Source organism: Lithobates pipiens, unplaced genomic scaffold, assembly GCF_037356315.1.
Source record: "Lithobates pipiens isolate NorthernLeopardFrog02 unplaced genomic scaffold, aLitPip1_a1.2 Scaffold_28, whole genome shotgun sequence".
In the NCBI taxonomy this organism is placed as follows: Eukaryota; Metazoa; Chordata; class Amphibia; order Anura; family Ranidae; genus Lithobates; species Lithobates pipiens.
The window spans coordinates 36,368,259-36,375,459 of record NW_027507789.1 but is presented as its reverse complement, the minus strand read 5'-3'; the positions used below and the strand labels follow the sequence as shown (position 1 = coordinate 36,375,459).

At 42.3% G+C, this 7,201-nt stretch overlaps 1 protein-coding gene across 9 annotated transcripts in view; it reads left to right on the top strand.

The window, feature by feature from the left end:
* The first annotated feature begins 1,386 nt into the window (after positions 1-1,386).
* Positions 1,387-7,201, top strand: part of EPB41L1 (erythrocyte membrane protein band 4.1 like 1) — a 209,251-nt gene continuing 203,436 nt past the window's right edge. For 3 of the 9 annotated variants that reach the window (XM_077459075.1, XM_077459070.1, XM_077459073.1), the window contains exon 1: positions 1,387-1,740. The gene's annotated coding sequence lies outside the window, so the exon portion shown is untranslated. The remainder of the gene's footprint in view (positions 1,741-7,201) is intronic. The other 6 variants (XM_077459081.1, XM_077459078.1, XM_077459080.1 and 3 more) reach the window with 4 other exon arrangements.

Sequence of the window (7,201 nt, the reverse complement as noted above, 5' to 3'; positions counted from 1 at the left end):
TGACCTGCAACTCAATTTAAAACATTTGTATTGTGGGTTTTTTCTGGATTTTTGGTTGGTATATACCTCCCAACATTTTGAGATGGGAATGAGGGACACCTACTAACAAACATATGTAGGCATAGGACACGCCCCCTGCCACACCCCCTTGATTACACTTCCTGTCATTGGAGCGCACACCGACAAGGTCACTTCCGGAAACTATAGCCAGTAGGCGACGCGTTTCCGGAAGTGACCTCATCCCCGTGGTTGTCGGCGTGCGCTCCAATGACCGGAAGTGTCAGCAACCATCGACGCAGCCTGCTTCCCAGACACCGCCGTCATCCAGCCCACGGCTCTGATCCACTTCACGGATATCCGGAAGTTTATGCCTACATGCCTGTCACTAGTGTACCTTTGTGAGTCATTATTTGATTTACTGCACTTAGAGTGGTGCCTTTGTTCTATCCCCAAGGTTTAGCACTAGAAAAACCCTTTTTGAAAGATAAAAAGTGCATTTTATATACAACTTTATAGATCAGACCAAAATGAGGGACAAATGAGGGACAGAGGCTCGAAATCAGGGACAGTCCCTCGAAATCAGGGACAGTTGGGAGCTATGGGTATTCTGCGTCTATCATTTAAAATACACTTTTGATAAAAATTATAAACCCTTCATTTCTTTGTAAATGTTCTTCCAAAATCAGAGGATAAAATAATTATGTTCCCCACTGTAATAACCAATAATCTTCCGATCTTCGCTAAAATCCAGAGTAATCGGGTAACCTAAAAAGGGACAAAAAACAGCATTTAGTAAATGTCATTAAGTGGAAGTGGGGGTTGAGCAGTGGCTACTGTATGGAACCTGAAATGTCACCAGTTCATAAACTGAGGCCTAATAACAGTTTTTCAGCACAAAACCTACATACAGCATGCTGTTCAGCGATCAATGACTAAATAGAGGACTCTAGCCTGCCTTTTGCTGAGAGCGTAGCACAAGAATGTAAGATCGCATATAGGCGGGTGCATCACACATGTCAGATCTTTGCAGCATTGCTGCACGCCGAGTGATGTGAGGCTTAGCATGCCAGCAGATCAGCTGCAGAGCCCATTAGCTTGATTGCAGTCATTGTGAGTCCCTGCAATCCAGATGAGGCTATTAACCCATTCCAGCCTGCTGGTGTTCAGCAGCTGGATGCATTAGCGGGGGGAGGCAGGCAATCTCTGCCATTAGTAGGGACAGGAATAAACACTAATCCCATACACACACTAGGTGGGGCATCCTCTGTATCTATTGCACTGGAGCACACACACAGCATAAAAAAAAAAAAAAATCTCTTTTTCCATCTCAGGAGGTTGGATCTCGCTCTCCTGTGCCCAGCCTCCTGTCTCCCTCCCTCTCTCTCTCTCACCCTCCCTCTCTCCTTTCTCTTTCTCTCTCTCTCTCTCTGCCCCAGCCTCCTTGTTTTCCTGCACAGCCCAGCCTCTTCTGCAAGCATTACCTTTGCAGTGTCTCCCTGTGCTGCATTACAGCCTCATCTGTATTCACTTATAACTAAGAAAGGTCTAAGGGAACCTTGGGAGGCATTTGCTGCAATCCCCCCCCGCCTGATCCCTACGATTTTCTCCCATTTATCCACTCTGCAGTTGCTCCTTCTGCAATGCTCTGCCTGGGGAGTATGCATTTGAAGATCTCTATGGCTCGCTGAAGAGTAGCCCACCCATAGCCCCCTCTTTCTCTCTCCCTCTCTACGCTGACAGGTAAGTGGCTGTTTAATCTGTTACCGGCGAATTAATCATTAAGCGTTGCCATCGATTATTGCCATTTTCATCCGCCTTAACCCTTCGCTCGCAGGGGCCTAATCGGTAGGGAAGGAGTTGGGGAGCGGTGTCTGGTTCCACCGGTAGATCCCCCTTTAACTCCCACCCTCCTTCGCCACCCTATTCTGCACATTGCAAGCTGTCAAGATAATCCAGCACACATCTGCCTGTGGCTGCAGTACACACACACACACACACACACACACACACACACACAATCATCTTGCTATTTCACCTTATTACAGCAGACTCCTTCCTGGGCTCTTACTGTATTCTTAGCAGCTGTGCCGTCTCATTTCGAATTTGCTCCTGCCATTTTATCATGTCCCCCAGGCGTTCCGCCTTGTCACATTGTACCGTGCTCATCTGGAGTACACACATACACATACACACACCTATCTTACATGCAGAGGATTGCATGTACACATACGTGCGTGTACACACCCACTTTAAAAAAAAGCACCCACACAAAAGGTAGATCCTCAGAAATTGATATCGCCACTTCAAAATTGGCTAAGGCGTCTATATTGTCGTTGCGAAAGCCGGTAACTTATGGGGATGTCTTGGAGTCCGCGCCAACTAGCGATTTTTTTTATTTATTTTTTGATTTACAATTCTCTTGGCGTTTGCAAAATTTGATACTTTTTCTGTACATCTAATAAAAAACTGTAAATGTCTATTGATTAAATACCGCAAGTATTTGATAATTTCTCTGACAGATTCAGATTTAATGCATTTATAATAAATAAAAAAATATATATTATATATATATATATATATATATATATATATATATATATATATATATATATTTATATTTATAATACATTTTAATGATTATAATACGATTTAGATTTAGCGATCAATCATAAATGCAAATCTGCATATTTTGTATTTTTATTTTTTCTATTAAATCCTTAAAAAAAAAATCAAAATGCCAAACACCATCTATAAAGAAATAAATACAGCTTAGGTAGCCATGATCAATTTGCACACCTTATCCAGTCACTGGGTAACACACGCGTGTGTGCGGACCTTCACACCCCAAACACACATGCCTCCAAAACGCACTGAAATCCCGATACACACCTGTACACAGAGACACGAGCGTGTCTTACTGTACAACCAGCAAACACATAGACACATTTTTAATCTCGCCACCACTCCCTTTGCAATCTAGAGAGACTTCTTTTGTATACACTGGGTGTGACACATTGAAAATTATTTTCTTGCATAACACAACACAACACTGTCTTTTTTTTTTTTTTTTTATGTAATATGCCTTTCCTCGTAATAATTAATCATTCTGTCCTGTCATCCCCGTGTCATTAGCGTTAGTCTAAAATAATTCATTTTAATGATGGTCATCCACCATTCAGTGCTCGTCTATAATCCTAAAGCTTGTCATGTAAAATAAAATCATCACTATTGGCATTGTTTAAATGAATAATAATGATATCAATAATACTCTTTAATATTACAGCATTTGAAAATCGAATTATCCTTTATATTCATCATGCTGGCAAAACCAGTGTCTATGATCAATATTCTGTATTTAGAATCTTGATGTCATTCCAATGTGAATGGTTGGCTCTATACCTGATTGCACTGTCATTTTAATAGCATTAGCAATCATTCACTGTCTGATGCAAGGTCCCTTTCCATTATAGGACGTGGGATTTCAGTTAAAGTATGTGGGGAAATGTATGTTTCGCATAGCAACCAATCGGAGCCCCGGCTTTCTACCGCCCGCTCCAGGTTACTGAATGACAAGAATGAGAAATCTGGTTGCTATGGGCAAGAAAGACTGTTCTTACAGATCCTTTTATAAATCCGTACGGATTTGTTTTTTTTTTTTAGTATTTTTGATATTGTTGTTTTTTTTGTTTGTTTGTTTTTTTTCATTCAATAGTTTTTATTGCACTAAAGGTAATGTACTGTTGGATACAGTGCAATACAACGGGGTGGCCATACATTCATTTTATTTATTTTTTTATTATGTATTTGGTCTATTATGTATATATTTTCATTTTTGTTCCTTTCTTTTTTTTTTATAAAGTCTCAAGACAGGTTAGATCTGAATGCTAATCCAGTAGTTGTTTTATAGATTTAGGGTTTATTCACACGTGCGCAGAGGGCCGTACACCATAGAAAACAAGCGTATTTGTAAAAGCGCTGCGTAAATTGACGGCGCTGCGTAAATTGATAGCGCTACAGTATATAAGTATAAAATACAACGGGGTGGCCATACATTCTTATTTTTATTTTATTTTTTTTGTATGTATGTATGTTTGTTATGTATTGTATTTTGTCTATTATGTACATATTTCATTTTGTTCCATTTTTTTTTTTCAAGACAGGTTATATTTTAGTACTAATCCAATAGTCAGTTTAGTACTAATCCAGTAGTCAATTTATAGTTGTATGGCATATTCACTAGGAATTGACCGATTATCGGTGCGCCCCATATTCACTTTTTTTCAAAGTATTGGTATCAGTGAAAAAACTGACCAATATTACCGATATTGCTTCAAGGGGTTTTCCCGAAGACCCGAACAAATCCGATGCTTCATTCGGGTCTCAGATCTGGTAATCCGGAAACGATGTCATGATATCACTTCATGGATTACTGGCATCTTAAAGATGCCAGTTTAAAAAAAAATAAAGTATTCAAAAACGCCGATCTTGAAGTTTTGAATACTTTGTAGTGCAGAGGAGGGGTTTGGGGTATTATAGACCCCCAATTTATCCATAAAGAGTACCTGTCACTGCCTATTACTGTCACAAGGCATGTTTACATTCTTTGTGACAGCAATAACAGTGATAAAAAACAAAAAATAAAATGGTAGTGTAAAAAAAAAACATTTTAAATGTACAAAATATTGGCAAAAAATATCGGCTATCGCCAAGAGAGGTGGGCGGAATATCGCCTTCGTATTGGCACCAAAAAAAACGATATTGGTCGATCCCTAATATTCACACGTGCGAAGAGGCCTGCACACCATAGAAAACAAGTGTATTTGTAAAGTGCTGCATAAATTGGTGGCGCTACAGTATATAAGTACCTGGAATAAATAATGAATGATCCTGGGTGCAAACGGTTTGCATCCACAGGCGCACATGTAACAGACTTACATTTACCAGCGTATGGGCATAGTCTGTCATTGATTTGTACAGGCAGCTGTGTGCAAAGGCCTGTCACTGCCGGGTACAGAAATAGGCTTGTTTTTTTTTTACAGTGAATGAGTCCTAAAGTTTGTGATTTCTGGCAATGTTAAAAGAAAAGCGTGGTTTTGCATTTTATTTCAGAATCATACTTACCTAGGTGGATGCTACATCTGTCCCCTGTCGGCTCTAACACTGAGAACCGAGCGATCAAAGATCGCCAATCACTCAGTTCTGAGGGCTCTCTGCTCTGTCTTCCCACGCTCACTGGAGCACTGGGCTGTGGAGGGGGCGGGAGCGGCTGGCTCAGGCTTTCAGCTGCCCGCTGAGAGGCCAAGCTGGGTGCCGGTCCAAACATGTGGGTGGATCCCCACCATATGGTCACGATCTTGCCAAAGCCTGGACCAGCACTGTGATATAAGCCAACAGCGGGCTTCAGCTGTCTGCTGAAAACAGGTCACAGGAGTGCAGAATGATCTGCACTCCTGGAAGCCACAGGAGAAGTACAGCCAAATGAGATTTGGCTGTACTTCTCCTTTAAAGCACAACTCCAGGAATTACAGTATTTTTATTGCATAGTTACATTGGTCAGGCTTGGCACCATGTAAGTATGCATCACTCATATGTGAAGGACCACTGGGGACACTGGAAATCACTATTAGTTGGCGCTACTACAGTTATCAGGCAGATCTTTTGGGTCCTACTCAGGTTCTATGTAAGCGGCTGCCCACAGGAGGGTTGCCTGTGTGGCACCAACACTGTTTATAGAACACCCTATATTTTTTCAAAGAATACAAGGCATTATTTAATTGGATGAGGTAGAGAGGAGGGGTGGAGAGGTCATCATAATTGACAAAAACACAAACAGCATAGCGGTGCTGAACAGGTGACCCCCTGTGCTCAGTGTGCAGTGGGGCAACCGCTCACATGGAACCTGAGCATAACCCAGAAGATCATGGCTATCACTGTTGGCTACATTCAGATGGCCAGAGAAGGCCGCAAGCAGGAATCAGTTGTAAACGCTGCCTGCAGACACTGTGTGCTTGTACTCTGTAAAATGGTCAGCGCCACTGCTGTTTGCATGTAACCACTCATCTGAGTGCATGCGAATAGAGTCTCCGACCAATCCTAGATGTATCCAGTGTGTGCATCCATGGTTGGCCCATCTGCTGAGCTTTGGCTGTGCTCAAACTGGCCGCAGCTAAATCAGTGACAGTTGCTGCGTCCAGAGGAGGGGTTTAGCCACATCAAACTATCTGCTGCTGTTCGGAAGTCAGAATGCAGTCTAATGCCCCATACACACGGTCGGAAATTCCAATGGAAAAAGTCCGATCGGATTATGTTGTCGGAAAATCCGATCGTGTGTGGGCTCTATCGGGTATTTTTCCGTCAGAATTTCCGACGGAAAAAGTTTGAGAGCGGGATCTAAAATTTTCCGACAACAAAATCCGATCAGACTTTTTCTGATCGTGTGTAGAGAATTCTGCTGCACAAAGTGCTGTGCATGCACAGAAAAAAATTGGAGACGAAAGCTATTGGCTACTGGCCTCTACGTAGTCCCGTCGTACGTGTATAACGTCACCTCGTTCTGAATGATCGCATTTTCCGACAACTTTGTGCTACCGTGTGTATGCAAGACTAGTTTCGGTCAAAAAGATTTTGTGGTCGGAATGTCCGACTGTATGTATGGGGCATTATACCGCCAATCAATTTCCAGCTTCCCAGTGGGCCATCAGGTATGAGTAAAGCAGCCCATAGGTAAATCTTTTTTTTTTTTTTTCTTTATTCAACCAGAGGGTTGGATTAAAAAAAAAAATGACCCCATTGTCTCATCCACACATTTGAGGTGGATAGAGAAATCCTCCCTGTTGATCTATTGTATTCTGACAGCAGGGAGACTTCCCCACCATCACAATACACTGATGAGGGTTGCAGGCTATAGACAGCAGCAGGGACAGATTTAGACCTTGGGGGGCCTGGGACACTTTAGTTTCCTGGGGGGGGGGGCCTCTTAGCCCTTGTACACACAGTCAGACATTCCGATGGAAAATGTCCGATCGGACCATGTTGTCGGATAATCTGACCGTGTGTGGGCTCCATCGGACTGTTTCCGTCGGAATATCCGACGGACCAAGTTTTCCAGCTTGGCTATAAAACTTTCCGACAACATGATCCGATTGGACTTTGTCCGATCATGTGTAGAGAATTCCGATCGGACAAAGTGCCACGCATGCTC